Here is a 21,882-nt window from a genome sequence, read left to right as displayed (position 1 = left end):
AAAGCTTTCACCCCTGACAGAGGCTTCTCAAAAATCTCAGTCTCTGCATGGTGGGGCTGTGCCTGCCTTGCTCTGGCATGCCAAGCAGAGTGAGCGGGTAGATGTTTATGGGCAAAAGAGAAAGAAGGCCACCAAAATCCAAATTTGGGTGCCTGAAATGAGAGACTTCAATATGTTTCTAGTTATGTCCCAACTTTCTTTAAGCACTTATATATATGATTTAGGTATGTCAACATATGGTTTAACTCTTTCAACAGGAATTTAAGCACCTACATTATGGTGTAAGATTCTTAAATTAGGTTGGAGAATCTAACCAATGTTGTCTTTCTAATGGATTGGGCCTGAGGTCTTTCCTATGGAGGCAATGCTAATGATGGACAATTAGCAGAAACAGCATCTCAATGCATAGTCACTTTGCTGGTAAAATCATCACTATGCGTGATCGAGTGACAGCCAAGGTATCCAGCTTTGAAGACATTACCAACAGCCTGCCTGCATCACAACACAGATCAATCTTATAGGAGGGATCTGAAACAAGACTGCCTTTCCCCCTAAATCCTTGAAGCACCACAGATACAGGTACATGCCATTTCCCGACATTGTCCATCTCCATTGAGTTTTCATTCTCCAGCTCCCACACTTCCCCTACAAGGCTGTAGTGTACCTTGTGAATTAGATTTATTTGAAAATGTCCTTAAAAGCCTTATGTGGTGGACAACAAATTTGACGTAGCCATTGATCACAACTTATCTGAAGTTAACATGTTCTCTTGGCCTTCACTATTCTGTGGAAAACAAGCCTTTGGCCATAACATGTTTCTTGATTTCTTTCCCCCTTGTTTGTCAATGTCTATGTTTGTCAACAAAAAGTATATCAAGCAGACCCGTTCAGGGGCAATGCAGGGTTGCTTAAAGTGTTGATGTCTGGGGAGGAAAGAGCAGAACCAGCATGTGAAGTATTCAAAGGCTGACTTTGAACTATGTGAATTTGTACTATGCAAGCTGCACCAGGAAAGGGAATGTGAGGTTACTGCAGTCACTCAAGCCTGGGCAGATACTTGTCATTCCAAAACTATGCTGTTGAGGACTTTGGTTGAGGGGAAGCATCAGGGAAGGGAAAACAGAATGCAGGTTCTCAAGATTGCAGTCTACTAAGAGGCAGAAGTGCCATCATCACAAACTCACCTATTTCTCCCCCAGGAAAAAGGCGGAAACAGTATAGATAATGTTACCTCAGGTCTCTTGGTGTGACTTTTGCAGGGTTTGTATAAATCTGGTCCGGTGTATATCCATACATCTAAATTTAGGTTGGGACTCCTGTTTTCAACAGCAATCTGAAGTACACTTTTGCCTCACTTGGGCCCTTATTGTCCCTGTGAGTTTGCTGTGACCTGAGCCTGCCTATGGACACCAAGTTTCTTCATGGATTCAGCCAAGTTTACAGGGTGAGGAGTGAGGAAGAGATCACATCTACATATGCACTTATTGTCCATAGAAAATCAGCTCATCCCCCTTTGGTGATGGGTATTCTTAAATGCCACCATCCACTACTGGGATGCTAGGGGGAGAGATCATCACAGATATGCCACTTGACCAGCCTCTGGGGCTGTTTCTGCGTATAGCACACAGCTCTGAGTTCTGCCTGACAGCTTTTCTGTAAAGCATTTTAGCTTGTTTTGTTACACAGTGCTAAACAGACAAGAGGCATCTGTCATCTCTTCAGTGCCTGCACGGACGTCCCTGCACCCTGTAGCTGCCAGCACCAACTGGAAGTGTGCAACAGGTTTGACTCTGCAGGGTGTGCAATGTTCTTCATTGTCCAGCAACTTCTTTGTGCCTCCCACCATGAAATGCTGCAGCAGAGGCATTTCTGAGGGTCTTCACTTGCATAGATTGAGTAGACTGATGCCTAGATGCCATATTTGAAAAATAATTTTGCATACCCAGTGATTTCTTTTTACATTTACAGCAATTTCCAGTGTTTTAATTCTCCTTGGCTATCTAGGGAAGTCTATGCCTTGATAACATGTGCCTGGAAATGCAGGCTGGCCTAGAGCTGATGTTTTGCTGACTTGCTTGGATCCACTCTCATCTCTTGTAATCTTCAGTATTAATTGTCCATTTTCTCCTTTTCTGAGCTTTTCTCTTTTCCTGGCAACCCCTTTGGCTGTACTGTCTCCTAACAGTGAATGCAGCACAAAGTTTTGTCCAAAATTTATTTCCCTGATGCCCAAAGAAGAAGAAATTTAATAAAAACCTGAGTCAGCGCCTGCTATAGTGGCGGGAAATTTCTGACTTGAAAATGGGAGGGTTTTCAGTGATCTCCATGTTCAAATAGTCTGACACTGCAATTAAGGGAGGCAAGGGTTCATTTCCTATCATGTTTCTTTGGCGTTCAGTTATCTAACTCACCAAGGAAAATTCTCATCTGAGTTGTATATGTACAGATTAGTGTGTCACTGTTTCAGCATGTTATTTTGTTTTCTCTGTGACTAAAGGATTTTTAAATTTCTCATGCCACCAGCAAGACCCCAATCCAGCAACAATAGTAAAATTACCAGGTGTCTTTCATCTGTGTCTTTTCATCTTTCACCCTCCCCCCACAAAGTCCTTTCTGATCGGCATTAGGAGGTCCTTCCTTCATCCTGGCAGCCCTTATTGGGGTGAAATGCAAGCACTGTTGCCAGCACTTCGCATGGATAAGCATTAGCTTAGTTGGGGCTGCAGTATTTACTTCAGGCTGCAAAGATGCAAGACTTAGGAAGGACCAGTCTGATCATTATTCACTGCCGAGACAAATGTCTAAAGAGGAGGTTGATATAGTCCTGTATCACTAGGCTTCTGTTGGAGTTGTGAGCAGGGTTTTGTGGGGGTTGGGATGTAGGTAGGTCATGGGGGAGGGAAGGACAGTATCAGAGGCAAGAAGAGTTAAACAGCTGTAGGAAGATCTTGGCATGGTAAAGAAGAAAGGAAATGCAAAACTGAGGGTCACACTAAAACTACAGATTATCAAGTGCTGTGGCTGGGGGTGGCCATAGAGGGACCTCTGATATACAAGGATACGTTTTGTAAAGCAGCTTTTGGGGCTCTTTGGCCAAGGAAATTTTAGGTAAAGTTTCAAATATCAGGTCAGACAAGGAGACAAAGTTGTAATGTTGCAGGAGGCTAGGCCAGAGTTGAAGGTGACAATAGAGAGCACAGTGATGTCAGTCTGAGCAGAGACTCAGTAAAACGGCTTGGCTCATTTTACAGAGCTACAAAACTCATGCATTTTCCAAAGGTGGCCTGTGGTAGTTGGGTACCTTTTGTAGTTGTATCCCCTGGACTGGGCATCCATATCCCCTTGGCTTTTCAGACTATCCTCTGTCTGTTCAGTGAACTCTTCTTATCCCACTTGGTGTGATAAAAGAAACTGCTAAAACTGGAGGCTGCTGAGCGCCGTGCTGCCTCTATTCAAATCTCTAATGAGCTCCTCCTTGTAGCTCTAGGTTTAATTAGTTTTCATTGCAATATTAATGATCCAAACAAACCATTTTAACTTTCCTGTTGCACAGCTGGAATCTTCTTATTTAGCATTCTACTCTATAAGGGAATCACGCCAACTTCCTTTCCCCTCCCCCATTTGTCCCATTAATATGCATGAAAATCACAGTCTCATTGGCATAGAGTTTCAGACCTGCTATAAAACTCTAATAATTTCTAAAAATGGCAAGGTTGAACTAATGACAGAGCCTCGTCCAAATAATACAAATATAGATTTCTCCCTGAGTTTGATGGCAGTGATGATTAATACTTCATTTATTTATTTACAGTCTACCAGCATTTACAAAGATTTGTTCATTCCTCTGAACACACATACAATCTCTCTTGAACTTCATGGTATTACAGCAGAAATATCTAATCTGCTAGCCTTCAACAAAAATGTGTTCTTTCTCTCTTTTGTTCCTCAGGAGAAGGGCATGCCCTGCCCTTCCCAAAGTAGATCTGAAGACCGCACATCTCCAAGTCTCAAACTGCAGTGGAATAGATGCATCTCTCATTTCTCTCTGAAATCCCCAATAGGGAAGACTTCGAAGAGAGACTTTTTGTCACCTTCTGTTGTGTTTCATCTCCTGGGCTCATTGTGATTTGCAGAGACTGAAATAAATTGGGTTGTAGACAGCCTGGGCATCTTCGTGTTGAAGGATGCTAAAGAAGACTAGACTCTCCCATGCTGAAGGGCTGGCATGGAGTCTTGCCAGCACCTTCTTCCTCCTAAGCTGAAGAAATGGAAATGTTCGTAACAAGGAAACTCAATGGTCTTTTTCCCAACCTCCTTCTCAGAGCTGATCTATTGCTAACACTAATTCTGGTCACTTTGGGCTTTGTCTTGTTTAGAAATGAAGGTTTTCTAGGAGCCTGAGGACCTGTGCTTTGCAGATAGGCTGTCAGCAGCTGGATAAAAGGGTTTGCTGGCCATGCTGCACAAGCAGAGTTCAAGATACAACTTGGAAAGTGCCAAAGAGATTTCATGCTGCTTGCAAAAAGTCATTTTCATTGGGACTTACTCTATTAAGTGCTCACATTGTTTTTGAAAACAGGACTTTGGAGTGTCAGCATGAAGATAAAGGGTGAGGTCTAATTGCTTGCTTTGGCTTTGCCCAAAGGGTTTAAGTTCAAGAGAGCAATGAGTGACTTGATTGCAAAGCACCAGCCCCATGGCCAGGAAGTGGGGAGAGCTGGAAGTGCCTTACCCTGAGCCCCTGCTCTGGGAGCCCAGCGTAGGCAGTTTTATCTAGTGCACAACCCTGAACTCACCCCATCTCAAAGAGGTGTGTCCTCACGGAGTGTTTTCCCTTATGAAGCCAGATGTGACCTAAACGCATACTGCTATACCTAAATCAATCTTTTACAGTACTGTAGACATATTTGAAAACCATAGCAATTAAGTAAGCAGAGGAAAGATGTTGTATCATCAAGGTCATCTCTGGCTGGTGTTGGTGTTGGTGTTGGGAGAATTGTCCAGGAGACAGGTTTAGGTACGGAGGGTCAGGACTCCACTCAGTGGTCCCAGGGCTCTCTCCAGCTGTATAGGATTGTAAAACTAAAACTCCCTACTTTCATCTAGCTGTGTTTAAATAAAGTTTTTTTCTGTCTACCTAGCTGACTGAATAGGGACCGTTAATGGGTGGGTATCTTGACCAATGGGATTCATGACCTATTTTCTTAACTTTTGCGATCTCACAGGGCAAAGACTTTAATGCGTGGAGTTTTTTGCCAGAACATTTCTCTGCAGCAGAAGCTTCTTGAAAGTTTATATCAGTGAGCTGGTTTTGGTGATGCTCTCATGTTGGTTTCCTTCCTGTCTATGAGAGTTTGTCGTTCATTTGTTGTGCTGGAGTATAACTGTGAATGGTAGCCTACAAAAGCACATTGTCAACAATTTGAAATGTATTTATCCAAAGTGCTCCTGCTGAGAAGTTGTAGGTAACTACCTTGTTTGCTCCCATGTGGGAAAAAGCAAGACCATGTGTTATCCCTTCAGAAACTGAACTGTGAGCTTAGAAGGGGGAGAGAAGGAGACAGGGACAGGAAGGCTGCTATTTCCTTGCTCATCTGCAAAAGGTGGAGATAAGCCTCACATGACCTAAAGCGGTATCAGAATCATATCCTGACAGTGTGACAGGTATGTGTTGCATGATGGAGGGCACTTTCCCTGGTCTGGAAGCACAGCTCATTGCTGGGCCCATTTGGGAAGGGCACCTTCAAGAAAGGAACACAACAGCAACAGGGAGATAACTACACCAAGGTTTCATGTAGCCAGAGTTCCCTATAATGCCTTGCTGCAGTTGACAGTACCAGAGTATGAAAATGAGTACTTTAGAAATATTTCTTACTCCAAATGCAACTGTTTACAATTAAAATTAGTAAGCTCTCTTATCATTTTCAGCTAGCCATAGCTTACTGCACAAATATCTCTTTCACCTGGCTTCCTTTTCCCAATCAGTAAATATTTCTCTCATCCTCTGGGAACATACTGGTGCCTCCCAAAAGCTCAAATTAAATGGTTTGCCAAAACCAACATGCAGTGGATGTGTCTGTTAGTTAATACTGAACACAGAGCATTCTAGCTTCTGCTGATATTTATGGTTAAGCACGCCATCAAGGTTTCAAAAAATAATATGTCCATACAGGTCAGCATAGCTTAACTTAAATGAATTTAACATCACTCATTTCACTGGAATTTGAGCCAGAACATTTTACATTGTATTTGCTGTATAACTGCAGCAACGAGCCCATGGCTAGTTAGCCATGTTAGTTGATATGTGGTGGTGGTGATAAATTTGTAACCTAGTTTGCCACAGAGGCACATCTGACTGCAGGTTTAGTATGTTACACAAAGGTTTGTCATGAACAATTGAACCAAGTCAAACAATACACAAAGTTTTAAGCCCCATCATGTAGGGCTCAGACTGAGTTCTGAGTGCCTACAGCGTCGGGGTTATCACACATCACTACCTACCCAGGGGCTTATTATCCTTTCTGGTCTGCCAGCATCCTTAGATGTGGTTTCTCCCTAACCCAGTTTCATCAGAAAGTTGAAGTTTAATTTAACTTCTTACTGGGATGACTTTTCAGTCTGTGCTGTTTCTGCAAAGTCAGGCTTGGGGAAGTCGAAAGGGTGCATAAGATCTGGAGTGGGAAGATGGGGCAAGGTTAAGCCAGAAAACTGCTGGGTATAACCTCCTGACTGGCTTGGCAGCAATTGGCACAGCATATGTAATTGCAGATTCAGTGACCTGCTTTGGTCTTTTTTTCAGTCAGTTCCTTAGCCAAAATAGTGCTGTCAAGCTAAAATCAAAGTAACTATACCAAGGGACAGATCTGTTTTAACAAAATTGTTTTCTGAATTGATTTAAATGGGTGTTCAAACTGTGTGCATGGCTTCCTTCACTGACAGAAGTATGATTTTACCTCTTTCTATTTCTCATAGCTCTGCAGAGCTGAGCCACCTTGAGAAGGGACAATCTTGTGTTTCTCCATAGCTGGGCATTTGCACTAAAACTGAGCCAACGTTTGATAAAAAAACTGTAACGGTCATTGATGTTTCAATTAAGAGCCTTTGGTGACTTTCTGCTCTCTTGACACAGCACTTAAACATTATTTTACCTCATACCAGAGCACATCTTTCATTGCTGGTGGGGCTGACAGCATCTTTTGAAAACACAAAATTTCAGGAGACCACATGCTTCAGATTAGTTCTATTTGCTTGGCACTTTGAACATTTACGTCTGCATCCAGCCTCAGGTTTTTCTTTTGTAGCTGTGGATGTGAACTTAGGTGGTTTGGGGGGGGCTGAGATCTGACTGCCTTATGTAGAAACCATTTAACTGCACTGTCCTCTCTTTAAATGAAAGACTCATTTCCTGAGCCAGAATAAATGTAGAAGTTTATATGTTTTGGGGATAAGCTGGTGTGTCTGCATTAAATACTGAAGCTTTTTACTCTCACTAGAAGCATTAGGGCAGGCAACCTTGCCTTAGGTGTGTATGCACTGAAAGAGAAAAACCCAGACACCAACCTGCAATTTCAGCTGAAGGCATTTCCAAAGGCAAATGGTACTGCAGGAGCTAGGTGCATTTATAGTAATTTATTAATAATTCATAATTGTATCAAAGGTGTAGGGTTGACTGGGCAGGCTTATTCTTCTTCTGGAACTGAAACCTTGTCTCAAAATCTTTAGCCTTTTGGCTTGGGATTGAAAGCTGCGTAGCATTTCCACATTGGAGCTCATTGCAGGGAAAGGCTTGAAGCTGTCAATTGTTCCAAGAGCTAATGGAGGCATTAAAAATGTAGCAGCATACTGGGGAAAAAGCGGGGTGGGTGGGAACACGTTACTAGCATATGCTGTAACTGGACTGTAAGTGGTCTCCACATATTCATGAATGATGGCTGACCTCTACTCCGCTAGGGCACATGTGTGCGTGTCCATCATGGCAACACACTCTGAACTTACTCCGTCAGAAGCCCTTGGGAACACAACCCCTGTGTCTGTCTCCAAATATAGCTCCACTGGTCTGCAATATAAGGCAGCGGGGAGAGCTGCTGGATTGAGCCATTTATGCCTAGTTGGTGACCTTCTTCACTAAAAGGCAAATGTCTACAGCTTGTAAAAGAAAAAGATGCCTTTGAATGCCTTTCTACTTTTAAAAGCTCCTCAGTGCTAGCTCAGCAGAGCGAGTGCAACCTGCAAGTGACAGGGCTTACTGTACTTGTACTGTATGAATGCATGCAGCCGTACATCTGGGCAGGGAAGCTTGTCCCAAGCAGGAGGCTGGGAATAATTCCTGGAGATGCCTCTGACTTAGAGCTAGAGTTTTGGCTTGAGCCAAACCACTAACTAGGAATGTTTCAGTCAGTTCCTGTGAAAGTAAGGCTAGTAACCCCTCTCTACCTCAGTGACCTCCTTTGTAACCCCTTTGTAAAATGTGACTGCATAACAGCTCACAGGGGACTAGGGAAGACTCATTCATTTGTATTTAAAGCACATCAGGATCCTTGGAGAAAAGTCACTTATTAGAGCAATAACGATTACAAACAATAACAATAATTCTGTTATCACTGTGAAATTGCAGAAATTTGGTCAACATCACTTGACTACAGCTTTGTTTGTCCTGCAGGTTACAACAAAGAACAAATCATCCTCTCTAAGTGTTTTTGAAAGCAGAGAATGAAAATGATATATTGCTATCTTTTAAAAGAAAATTAAAACTTTAACTCTAAGGTGTGTGTAATAAAATGGCACTTTAATTCTCTAGTGTGCCATGCAGGCTTCTTCTGTTAATTTATTCTCTTCTTTTCTTTTTGTGCTTCATGTAATATTATGAAGTTATTAATGTGGCAATATATTTGACCACAAAAACCTGCCTTCTAGTGTTGTTAAGACTGTGAATTAGCACCACAAATGGAAGGCATTTCTGACTTCAAGACAAACAGATCATGCTTGGGATAAAATCATTAGCAACATGACAGGTGTACAAGAAATTCTAGGGGAAGGTTTTCCCAAGTGTCTTGCCATGATTTTTAGGCTTAGGTCTCATAAGCCCATGGACTCCAGCTCTCAGTAGCATGTCTTTGTGGAGCAGAACATGAACACCAGCTCCTGAGCTGCTGCAGCCCTGGAACACAGCTGCTTGGTGCAAGTGATGCCCCCTGAACAGTACTACCACTAGTGTGCTTGGATAACTTCCAGTGAGAGTAAGGGTGCTAGGTGCCAGGTTGAGAACCCTGCAGCACACACTGCCAGTGCACCACACACTGACAAAATTTGCTTGGTAAGGTGGCACCTCAGCCCATAAATGACTTGGTTGTCACCTGTCCTAGCTGGGTAAACCAAAACCCAGCAACAGCCAACAGAAAGGCATTTGGTGGGATTTAATTCAGTTCAGTGCCCTAGCTGGGTAAACCAAAACCCAGCAACAGCCAACAGAAAGGCATTTGGTGGGATTTAATTCAGTTCAGTGCCCTAGCTGGGTAAACCAAAACCCACCAACAGCCAACAGAAAGGCATTTGGTGGGATTTAATTCAGTTCAGTGCTTTCTAGACCAAATACTCATAACTCTATGTCATGATTTAACCCCAGATGGCAACTAAGTACCACACAGCTGCTCACTGTTCCCGCCACACCCCCTGCAACGGGATGAGGAGGAGAACTGGAAAAAGGTAAAACCTGTGAGTTTAGAACAGTTTAATAATGGAAATAAAGTAGTAGCGGTGGTAGTAGTAGTAGTGGTGGTGGTGGTGGTAGTGGTAGTAGTAGTAGTAATTAAAAGGGAGATAACAAAAAGAAAGAGAGGAATAAAACCCAAGAAAGACAAGTGTTGCACAATACGATTGCTCGCCACCCACTGACTGATGCCCAGCCAGTCCCCGAGCTGCGTTCAGCCCCTCCCAGCCAAGTCCCCCCAGCTGATACACTGAGTGTGAAGTTCTATGGTATGGAATATCCCTTTGGCTAGTTTGGGCCAGCTGTCCTGGCTATGCTCCCTCCCAACTTCACATGCACTCCTCACTGGCAGAGCATGGGAAATTGAGAAGTCCTCAACTTAGGTTAAGGATTACTTAGCAACAACTAAAACATTAGTGTGTTGATAACACACTATTCTCATACTAAATCCAAAACACAACACTGTACCAGCTACTAGGAAGAAAATCAGCTCTGTCCCAGCCAAAACCAGGACACTCTGCAATTGCTTCCAGGACTAAGACATGGACCTAGAAATGCCCAGTCAATTCATCTTGTACCTGTGAGCTCAGACATTAGAAGCTGATGCACCTTGTAGCAATTGTAGCATCAAGCCCTGAAATCACCAGTGCCAGCCTAGACTGAAAGCAAACAGCTTTCCTCATCCGACTCCTTCCTTTATCCCTGTGCTTACGTATTTGCAGGACTCATCCTGCATCAGTGATATAGTTTACACTGATTGCAAATTAATGGGCACAAGTTCAGCACTCCCTATCTATGGGGCTTTGATGGTGAATGGCAAATTCATTGGAAAAAGAAACAGGTTTTTGTTAGTGGTAGTTGCTAGGATTAATACCAGGCATGGGGAATGGGAGTAGTTAAGGAGACCACGAACAAGCTAAACCAAGTGGTATATTCCACACATGGCATCAGGAGTTACTGAGGCCTTGATTCTGCTGTGGAAGCAGCACACCCTCACTGGGTATCCTGGAGAGGCTGTCTTGGCAAAGAGCTAAAAGGAGCAGGGTTTTCCAAGATGCTCTATTCAAGTGTATGGCTGCGTTAGCTTTGATGTCTGTCTTTCCGTGGTGGTAGGCTAGACTCATGCCTCCAAATCATCTGCTTCATGCTCAGCAGTTAGAAAGGCAAATGAGGAACAGGAAAGGAATCAAGAATAGTATTGTGTCCCCATGTAAATCAATTCTGAATACTGTCTGTGGTAATTGCTGTCACCTCAAAAAGGTCATAAGAGTACATTAGAGAAAGTACAGAGAGTAGAAGTGTGAAGTGCAGAATATCTTCTTCCATGAGAAGAGATTAAATAAGTAGTATTCTTCAGCCTAAAGAGACAACTGATAGGGAATTTTTTTTCCATTTCCACAATCTAGGAACTACAGGCCACACAATCAATACCAGCAGAAAAATAATCCTGGCCATAGTCACAGACAGAATATTTTTACTGATGTTCTTGCAAGACACTGAATAATAGGGTTTGTGTAGGGGAGAGGGTTGGTGTTTATGCTGATCACCTAGTACAAAAACAAGCTGAATGGGTGCACAAGGGACCTCCCTGAATCTTTTCCTTTGGCTGACCTACTGAGGCACATCCTGACAGATGCCAGAGTGCTGTGAGGAAGGCTGGGCTGAACCATGGCACCTGCACCCACCTGGATTTGGTGGCCCGTCCCATTGTGCAGACAGTGTAGCCTTTACAGAGTGCTGCAAAAAAACCTGACACTTTGATGGAAGCTGCGGTTTCCATCCTGGCATTTTTACCAGGCAGCAGACCTCTAGGTGGGCAGAGATTCTTGTCTTTAGTAGTATTAAAAGTCTTCTGTCTAGCAGCATCTCTCAGAAGCCTACTTGCTAATGGCCACTTCTCATGGCTACTGATTTTCCACCCTCTTTTCAAGCCTTGCTGGTCAGACCATTGGCTCCAGTGCTGTTGTGGGTTTACCTGAGACCTGAGCTCCCTGGCTCTTGGCACAAGCAAGAGAGAAGTTGGTTGGTGTTGTCTTTGCCAGTGGCTGGGCAGAGGCAGGTAGCACTGTCCCAGCCCTTTGTTGGTCTTCTTTTGGAGAAGAGTGAGGTACAGATAAGGCAAATTTTTCATCTGATGAATGAAAAGTTAAACTGTAACCACTCATCCTCCTCACTACTTCCAGGCAGAGAGCTGCTGAAGTGGGACCAAGCCACTGCCACCCTCTTTTCCATCCTCCAATCCTTGCGCTCAGCGTACTGAGAGCTGAGGACATGCACTTTTTCCAGGGCTGTCAAATCAACAGTGAAAGGAAACAGACTTAAAGGCTTATTTAACTGGAAAACAGCACCTGTCTTTTTAGGTGAAGGCAGCGTTTGCTTGTCACTCCTGTCAGCAGCATGGGCTTTGCCTGAAAGGCCCTTTAGGCACCTGATTATGTAGGAGGGACAATTATGTTGTCATGCTGCAACACTTGCAGTGCAGGCAGGGTGTGGGTGAGGGGTGAGGGGAGGCGTGTTTGGTGTCAGTCCTGGGGCATATCACTGCCTGTGCTGCTCAGCACCGCTCACTCGGGCAGGGCATGCTGCCATGGCCCTGCTGTTTCACACTCCCCTAGCCACCGTGGGGAAAGGAGGGCATTGGGATGGGCAGTTTTTCTCTGTGAGAACGGCTGGGTATGTATCTCTGTAGTTCATCTTTCTGGGTGAAACACTGTTTCCTGACTGATTTCAAAGTGCAACTTAACATCCTTCGCTTATGTGAACTTGTTGCTGGCAAGAGATGGCATCCTGTCTTGCTTGAATTTGCCGGTGGTTTCAGTGTTTACCTTCTCGCTTCCTCTTTTTAGCCTAGCTCTAAAATTGCAGTGGTCAAGAGTGACAATCGTGTCTGAAAGCAAAAGCTTATGGCAAAGGCAGCCCAGGGGTATCGTGCTTGCCCAGCACTGAGAGCACAGTGGGACTGCTCACCGGGCTTCTCAGGCAGAGTGACAGCTTAGTGTGGCTTGCTTAGGAAGGCTGAAATGAAGGGACTTGAAGGAAGGAGAATGCTTAATTCATTTAGGCACCTTAACTGCTCGTATTTCCTGGTGGAAAATTTGCAAGGAGTCAACAGAAATAGGACCAGACCCTCAATGTTTATAAGAAAAACAATGACTTTGATTGTTTTGCTGCTCCTACTTTTCCCTTTATTCTTTCCGGTTTTTTTTTATTTTTTTTTAGGACTTTCCCAGTATCCCCACTCCCTTTACATCTCCTCTTGTGTATTTTGTTTGTATTTTCTTGCTCTGGGGATCTCAGCCCTTGCTGGGTTGTATTCCCTTTTCTGGGGGCCAGAGTCCTGCCCCTGCCACCTCTCTTCAGCTGTCTCAGCACTCGGTACCTAGGCTAAGCCAGTCAAAATGGCTTCATCGCTCATCTGTGGGGAGGACCATGTCCTGAGACTGTGATTCTTCATGCATAAAGAAAGGCATTTCAAACCTCTCAGAGGTGTCTGCTAACCTCCACTGATGAGAAAGGGAGTGTAGATGGCCAATTTAAACTTGTAAAAGGCCAACACTGGGTGTAATGGATTCCATCCACCGGATCTCATCTTCTTGCTCCTACAGGAATTTTGCACAAGAGCTTTCCTCTCCCTCACATCACTGATTGTGAAGAATCCATGCATTCAAATGCTGAAAGAAGTGTTCTTGAGTGTCTCTGTTCCCTGAGGGTGAAATGTTGCATTCCTGCCCCCTCACAATAATAATAATAATAATAATATCTGCTATTTATAGAGCTTCATGGTTTCCCAAAGAGCCACCTTTGGGATGGAACACACCAACAGTTAGTGCATAGCAACCCTAGACAACAACGTAAGACAGATGAATGTATCCAGTTGAAACTGAAGATGAGATTTCATTTGGCAGAAGATAATTGCAAAAGTTATTAATTATTATTGGTGGTGGTTACGCAGCTCTAGACTCAAAAGCAAAAGGTACTTTTAAAATACTACCAGTAGGTAGACAAAAGCACAAAGGTGTTATGATCATACCATAGTAATTTACAGAAGGCAGAATGTGGAAATAAAAACCCCCTCTTGGAGGTTTTCCCATCTAGGACTCAGCATAAGCTGATGAATAGTCCATAATGCTGGAAGAGAGCTGCATTCTCTTCCTGGCTTTTCTATAGATTCTGAGTATAACCTTGAGCAGCTAGTTTAGTTGCTCTGAATCTAACAATATGTCTACAGAGCATGCTGCAGATGTTTAACTAAAGGTGAGATCTGGAAAGCATTCCAATAGAAGTATTTGATATGAGTTTCTGTGTTTTACAGCATGATTTTATTCAAATTTACAGTAGTTTGTTTTTTTGTCTTAAACAACGGGACCAGGTGTACATGGACCTGGATTTATAGACCATCTTCTCTGAGTGCAAGGTTAGATGCTTGCTTACTCTGACACCAGCAGCCACAGTGGAAGCCCCTAATATACTTGATGATTATTATTAAAATGTCATGGGCTTCACAAGCTAATGTAACTCAAATAGTAAATATAAGGACTATATGATTATATCTGAAGTATCCGGTGGAAACAGTGAGTCTGCAAATGATTTTTGAAGGCAACTATAAGAATCTGGTGACTATAATTTTTTATGGTGTTGCCAAAATAAATGGTAAAGCTGTGAAAGGTACAAAGGAAAATGTGAATCAAGTCACTGGAATTAACCATACCTCAAAGCATCTTATGTTGAACAATGTAAAAATATTGTTGTTTAAATAACATTTCATTTTTACTCATTTCTATTTATCCCACCAGTTCCTTGCTTTCTTCATATTTTCTGGTCTTGCGTTTTGCAACTAACATGGAAGTTTTGTGTTTGTTTCTTCAATTGTTCTCCTAAAAATATGTAGACTTTAAGAATCGGCAGAGATTTTTTTTCTACTGAAATGTTTCACACTTGTCATGCTCAACCGGGCTGGAAAAAGACTAGTCCAAGATTTGCACCCCTCCTGTGAGGACAGCACAAACTGCTTCTTTAAAACTATAAGTAAGCAGAGCATGTTTGAGCTCGCAGTCATGTCTCTGGAAGGGTTTCTGTTGATTGCAGCTGGCTCAGCCACATCTGTCAGGCTGCTTCTGCAGTCAACATCAGTTTCCAAAATATCCAGCTTCCCTGTGCCATGTTGAAATGTCTGAGGGTCTAATGTTCTTCAGCAGGGTTGGAATCAATGTGACTCGTGAGCCTAAATGACATGGACATTGTTGTTGAGTGTCATCAGTGGAGACACCAGACCTTGCCTCCTTTTTCAAGCCTGTCTGCATACATGGTCATTTTCTTAATGGATTTCAGATACATCTTGGATTTGGGAATTACTGCTGCATCTTGAAACAGCAATACTTTCTGTCACTAAAAAAACATTGCCATAAATATGCACTTTGAGCATTCAGTGCTTAAATGCTTCAGTCTGTGCTCTACATTGTGTGTAAACACTTGCTGAAATCTCTGAGAATATATGTGTGAGTGATGTTATGAATTTGCTTAGAGCCTTGATTCTGTGAACATGTTTAGTTTTGTTCCCCAGAGAAGGGCCCCTGATCTCTGCAGGAAGACAATTAATCATATACATGTTTGCAGGATTAGAATTTTCATCAGTAATAATTTTACTGTTTGTTTCAGGGGGAAGGGGGAGATACCTAAAATGCCTTTGTAAAGTTTAAAGGAAACCAGTTTTGATATTTTTTAAAAGGCAATATTTATCTCTTTATTCCCATTATATATTTCTTCAAATATTTGACAGCATAAAATTTCTAATAAGTTTTGCAGACTACAAAACTTGAAAAACTGCCTGAAGTCAGTGGTTTACATGACCATAATTCAAACCACATGCCCTTTCCTTAATGGAATGGGATTAAAGAAGAATTCTTTTGTTTGCATGTGTCAGTTTATTAATACCAGCCACTTCAGTATGTTTGGTACAGTGAATTTCAGTCCTACGAATCACTTTACCACTAAAAGTAGTCTCTGATTACCTGGTACTCATCTGGTTAATCCTCATTAAGGGGCTGTGACAGAGTTTTTAGGCCTGGGGGATTCTGTCTTCCTATCTACTCCACATATCTCACTGACCCTATTCTCCAAGTTCAGCTACCAGGAAAAGATGAAGACCCAGTCCACCTAATTCCCTAGGCAGACTGTGCCAAGGGCCTTGCAGCCAGATCCTGGGCAGTGTCCACCAGCCCAGGTGTACTGCAAGCAGAGGAGCTGGGACTGATTTCTGCAACGAATCTGCACAACTGAGCTGTTTCCAAACGCAGCATTTCTGTTTTCTTGCTTTTCTGCAGCAGTTGCTTTCTGTTCCTCATGTGGCTCCTTTCTTCTCAGTCATTATTTAGCACTGTTCTGCAGAGAAGTATGTTTGCTATCTTTCAGGCCAGGTTTTTAGCTGTTCTTGACCTTCCTGTGTCTGCATGAACCCCTCCTGCTAACACTCATAATCTCTCACTGTTTGTTAATCTTCCATTCCTGACATTCAGCAAAACCTTGAACAATGACACATTGGCTTTTTCTGAAAGGCTGGGCATAAACTTCTAGTTCTCTCTCTAGTGCTTCCTGCTTTACTGAGTGCCAATTTTAGATTTCTTACTCTTCTTAACTGTGACTTAAAGTCATATCGTTTTAGAAATATGGTATTATAATTCCTCGGATTACTGGAATGGGAAAAAGGCAAAAAGCTATGTTGCTTTTGGGAAAAAGGCAAAAAGCTATGTTGCTTTTCACAGTTAACTGGTGTGTTCTGTTCTGCTGGTAGACTGGAAACAGGTTAGGCAATTGTGTTTGCTGTGGCTTGCATACTAGTGGTGCCCATTTTTCTGCCAAGCTATGCAAAACCGAAACATTTTTCAAAACCTTTTGTGGTTTCCAATAGTCCTTTTCTGGGAAGGGTTTTGAGCTAGGAAAAGAGTTGGTTTGAGAAGGAGGAAGTGCAAATTTAAATTTCTTTCCTGTCTGATGTATATCTGGGCTGAAACCCCTCTCCTAAGCCAAGCTAGCCTTCCCTCACTGCCCACCAGTGCTCCAGCACAAAACCATGCAGGTAGACATTTTGCAGCCTGGTATTTTCTGAACACATTCTGCAATGCTATGAGGTTTTGAGATAATGCAAATAAGTTTCGAAACTTCAGTGACTGCTGAGGAATAAAATTCTCATGTTGTCTTCTGCTGTGCTTCACTGTTTCCTCTTCTTGGCCCACAACAAGTGTATTCTGCAAACCACAAAATGAAAACCCATGTAATTCAGGCAAACTTAGTAGCTTATAACAAGTTTTAATGTTGTATCTTTTCTCTCTTCACCCCTTCTCACACAGAGATAAGCCCACATTTGAACTGCAACTACATCTGCAGAACCAGCTGTACTACTGCAGAACACAATTTCCTCTTGTAAAATGTCAGTATTCCCCAACATCTGGGGGGAGTCAGCCCTGCAAACACTGCCCCAAACCCATGTCTCGGTTGTAAAGGGACCTGGCACAAGACAGGGCCAGTGGTTCTGTGGAAACGTCCATGGAAATTCATCCAACATAGTGTAAAATGCAAAATATTGCATGAAATGGGGGAGGGGGGGGGCGGAATCTGGAACAAAAATCATACTGGCCAGTTCACCTTGTCTGTGGTGGGGTGATACAGTGCAAAGCACTCTGAGAGTGGCCATGTGACTCCTCCGGGTTGACTAGCCTTCTAGCTGCTTGGGCTCTCATACAATCCCCTAAAAATAGCACCTTATGCTTCCCATCATTGCTGTCCGGCTATTTTAATTAGCTTGTGGTCTCTGTTTTTTGCTTTGTGTTTTGTAAATAGGAAGTATTTACACTAGGGCAGGAACTTCACATTCCTCCAACCTCTTTTCTTAAACTAGATGGATTATATCTATGTTTATAAAATACCTAATGCATTTGTCCTAATATTTCTTAATGTCACTGGGTTCTACATGTTTTTAAAGAGAATTACTTTTTAGATCACTCAGACTGTATAAAGGCATTTTTTCCCTCATCTGACCTGTCACGAGTGTGCTCATTTCTCAACCTTTAATTGCAAGACCAGTTCATTGCATGTCCTGGGACAGGCTGAACCTCTCCTGAAAATTGCGAAGTGCTGTTGCTTTCTGCTGATTTCACTGACAATTCCTCATGGGAAAGGAAAGATTTTCAAGGTAAATCAGTGCCCAGAAGGCAGATAAGCATGTAAAGTGGGGTTTTTTCTATTTTAGATAGCACGATCCCTTTGCATGGGTAGAACAGTGCACTGCAGGCTTAAACCCTTACTTGGAGAATAATTTAGCCATCTTCTGGTGTTTAGCATTTCCTGTAGTAAGTTTTTTTTTTCTGCTACATCTTTCTTCCGCTCTCAGCAGAACGTTTAATAGTGAAACAGTTACACACAAACATCTTTTTGGGGTTTCTGTAGATATGATCAATGTACGTGAGGTGGCTGTCTTACTGGCAAAAGCAAGATTTTGCTCCTGACTGAAAAGTCAGTTTGATTTGGGGAGAAAAGTAGGCTGTAGCTGTGACTGACAACCTTGCCAAAACTGTCACTGAGGCTGTGTCTTCTAGTCTTAGTCCTTCTAGCCTACATTCCGTCCCTGAAAACCATAAGAGGGCTGCTGAGCCAGTCTGGTGCCACAGCCAGGCACATCCCAGAGTTTTAGGATGAGTGTTCAGGGCTGGAATCCAGACAAGTCCTCTCTGAGTCCGCTGAGTCTAGGTGGTATCTATGGGGCGGCAGCAGGGAGAGCAGATCAAGCTGTAGAAATTCTTTTACAATTGAATTTAAGGTCATATTCACAGATAGGCAAAAAGATGGTGGAACCAAATTCTGCCCACAATCACAAATGCAGTCAAAGCTGAAATGTTGCAAAGTTTGTTGGTTTCATGAGAAATCTGATTCTAGAGAAGAATCATAGCATTTTGTTTGTTGGAAAATAGTATCTTTTACTCCTTTCTGAGGGCAGGATTAAAACAATTTTGATATTGTATTATATTAGACACTCTATTATAAAATTCTGAAAGGTGAAATCAAGGAAGTATTCCTTTTTGCCTGAACCATGCTGAAATTTCTTCCAGAGCTTCCTTTTGCAGAGGATTTTTACCTTACCAGGCTTCATTCAAAGCTGTAATTGGGACAAATGGAGAACGCTCCAAGGGCTTAAAAAATTAGAATTTCTCTCCCTGTCAGAGCTCTAGGAGTCCCTGGAGTTGGGACTGATAAACTCCAGCTACTGCCAAGGTTTGAGTCCCAAGGAGTAGCCCTGGAGAGAGGCTGCAGATGAGTCCTGCATCTGTCTCATTGCACAAATTCTGTGTGAGGGGTGGATAAGCAGCTCTTCCAGTAAGGGGGAGAAATGACCCCAAAGGAAGAGGCCACAGGACTGCTACTGGTCTTCAGGTGCAAGGAACCCTTCTGTCATCACCTACATCTGCTCACCTACAGCTGGATTTGTCAGGACAGAAGTTGATTCAAACCTGGATGTTTAAGGGCCTGGACCCAGGAGAGGATACAGGGAGACAGGAACATGACAGACATCTACTTGTCATTTTCCCTGATACGAGGTGCAGCATGGCCTGTGTTGGCTAACAGGAGGTGCTGAGCAAAAAATGCAGCCTTGGTGTAGTTCCCCTTTGGGTGAGAAAACACCTATAGCAATACTGAGACATCCTCCTCACTTAGGACCCTCAGGTCTCTGCTGCCTCCTGGAGACAGGAAGGTGGGGTAGGTCTGAACAGAGCTTTTACACAAAATCTGCCTGCAGGAAGAAGCAGTGATGCTTTCACACTTAGTAGAAAATGTGCAGATACACAAGTCCAGTGCCTCCTAGAGGAGAATGCAAAAATGGACATCTCAACTCATTTTCAGTCATGCCCTCTCCTTCAGCAAGGTGTGAAATGCAGAGACTGCAAAAAGAGGAACGAGTGGACCACCCCCTCCACAGGTACTGGGAGCATTTCCATCATTAGAGGAGGTGTGTGCTCAGATCAGCATGAGCATGGAAGGAAAGGATCTTGGGTGCAGATTGTTGGCAAACTGCAGGAATGGGATAGAACTGGCAGCCACCTCCCCATCCAAACAAATCCCAAGGAGGTGGAGCCCCCCTGCTGGAAAACAAGCAGGGGGGACTTGGGCTGCCCCAAGGAGGCAGGTGGAGCAGCATCTGGTTTGCACCATGACTCTGTTTACGACTGTGTTGCTGCTGCACTCCCTGGCACATCCAGGAGCAGACATGCAGGTGCTAGAAACATGCTAGAGAAATGCAGGCCTTGCAAGGCTTCAGGTGGGGCGCAGCATTATCTGCCTGCAAGCGTGGGGATCAGCATACAGAGCAGGTGAAGGCGTTGCCTTCCTGTGGGGCATGTTCTAGTCCTTGGTTTGCTCCTTTTGTTCAGCTGGTATGACCCTGGGGCTGCTCAGTCCAGCCAATGCTCTGCACTTACCTGTCCGCTGCCCAGAAAACAAGTTATTGCACTGACTGTGATAACAGAAACAAATCATTCAGTCTGTGTCTGCCAGGTAAGAATTGAACCTGCATTGCTCTGCTGGACAAAAAGTGCTGTAAACAAACAACTGAAAACTCAATATAGTCAATAGGTCCCTTGTCTGTTAATGCCATGAGAATTATGAACCATTTACTTTCTACAACCAAAACAGTTTGATGCTTGCATTTTCCCAGTCTAGGGTGGCATGTTTTCATTTCTGTTTATAATCAGTTCCACTTTTTGGTTTCCATGTAGCAGGGACTTTTCACATGTCATTAGTCCATTGACCCCTTGGGGTCTGCATACTGCTTCCCTGGGATTTGCAGCTAAGGTAACAGAGGGAAAAAACTGTCTCTCTCAGTAGGGCAGAACTCCATTTATTTCCCTAGAGAAAGTGTTAAGGGATACAAGTTAGAAAACACTGAAAACTACCACTCTTGCATAAGGCTCTCATGTCTGTATTCTCAACCTTGCTAAGCATACAAAGTTTCAAATGTGTGTGTGAAAGATGGAGTTCATTATACATATATACCTACCTTAATTTTCCATTGACATATTTGTGCAAATGCATACTCTTTTCATATAAATTTAGAATTTCAGTCCAAATTGCTGTCTACAAGAGTTGAGTGGATCTGTTATTGCTCTACACTCACTGAAAGGAAGCAGAAGGAATTTTTTGCTTTTTAAAAATTTCCTGGGAGCAGGGTAACAACATCTAAGTGTCACTGGGTTGTGTTTGTTATGTGTTATTCAGTATTTTTCCCCAGAAGTGGTTTTATTTTAATGACAGGCCATTTGATCCCAGGGTCTTATCTGAGAACTGAATTTGTAACTTTCTGTATTTATTATAATGATATTTGAATAAGCATAACGCCTATCCCAAGATTTGAGTCCTTTCAAAGCTGGAGTCTGTTAAGCCCATTCCACATGATGAATAGTGTTAACTCCAGATGCTTTTGTATGAGAGGCCTGTTTTGGATTTTCCAAGCATTGTCACCATTCCTGCCCTAGCAGTTAAAATTTCCATAGGGGTCTTCCTAGTTGCACCTCAGCCTCTAAGCAGTTCACAAGTTCACGGGCTTACAGAAAGCAGGGCTATACCTGCCTCTCTTCATAGACAGCAGGGATGGGTTTATTTTTAGCACAAGTATTCCAGAAGTACATTCCACCCCTCTTTAGAAATGTGTGGGAGAGACAGACACACATATACAGACAGTTTTGCCTACATTAGTAGCAGTGGATGCCTGAAAGCTACTTTTCCACTGTCTGTTTTCATCCCAAACTTTTTTTTTTTTTTCAGCATGCAGCAGTTCTCTTAGATACCTCAGTTCATAGGTGCCATGACTCACGATGCACCAGATCTTTGTGTATAAGTGCACTTATGGGTGCAGGGCATGAGTAGATGTTAGAAGTGTGTAGTTTGGGGCCAGAACTTGGCAGAAGTGCCCTGATGTTTGGCAAGGCCAGCATTCATTTTGGGGTGAGTTAGGAGAATCATTTGAGCACCAAAAGCCTAGACCAGGAGTTTAGGGGAGGGAGCTTTGCAAAATCTTCCTGCTGGGAGCTAAGGTGAACAATACACCTCTCCCAGGTGGAGAATTAAAAGCAGAAAGTTACTTTGCAGAAGGCAGGTCATTGCCCCTCCAAGGACCAGTAAGCTCAGGTTGCTCT

This window comes from Falco naumanni, chromosome 9 (genome assembly GCF_017639655.2).
Source record: "Falco naumanni isolate bFalNau1 chromosome 9, bFalNau1.pat, whole genome shotgun sequence".
Classification (NCBI taxonomy): Eukaryota; Metazoa; Chordata; class Aves; order Falconiformes; family Falconidae; genus Falco; species Falco naumanni.
The sequence above is the reverse complement of the archived record's forward strand: the minus strand, read 5'-3'. Positions refer to the sequence as shown.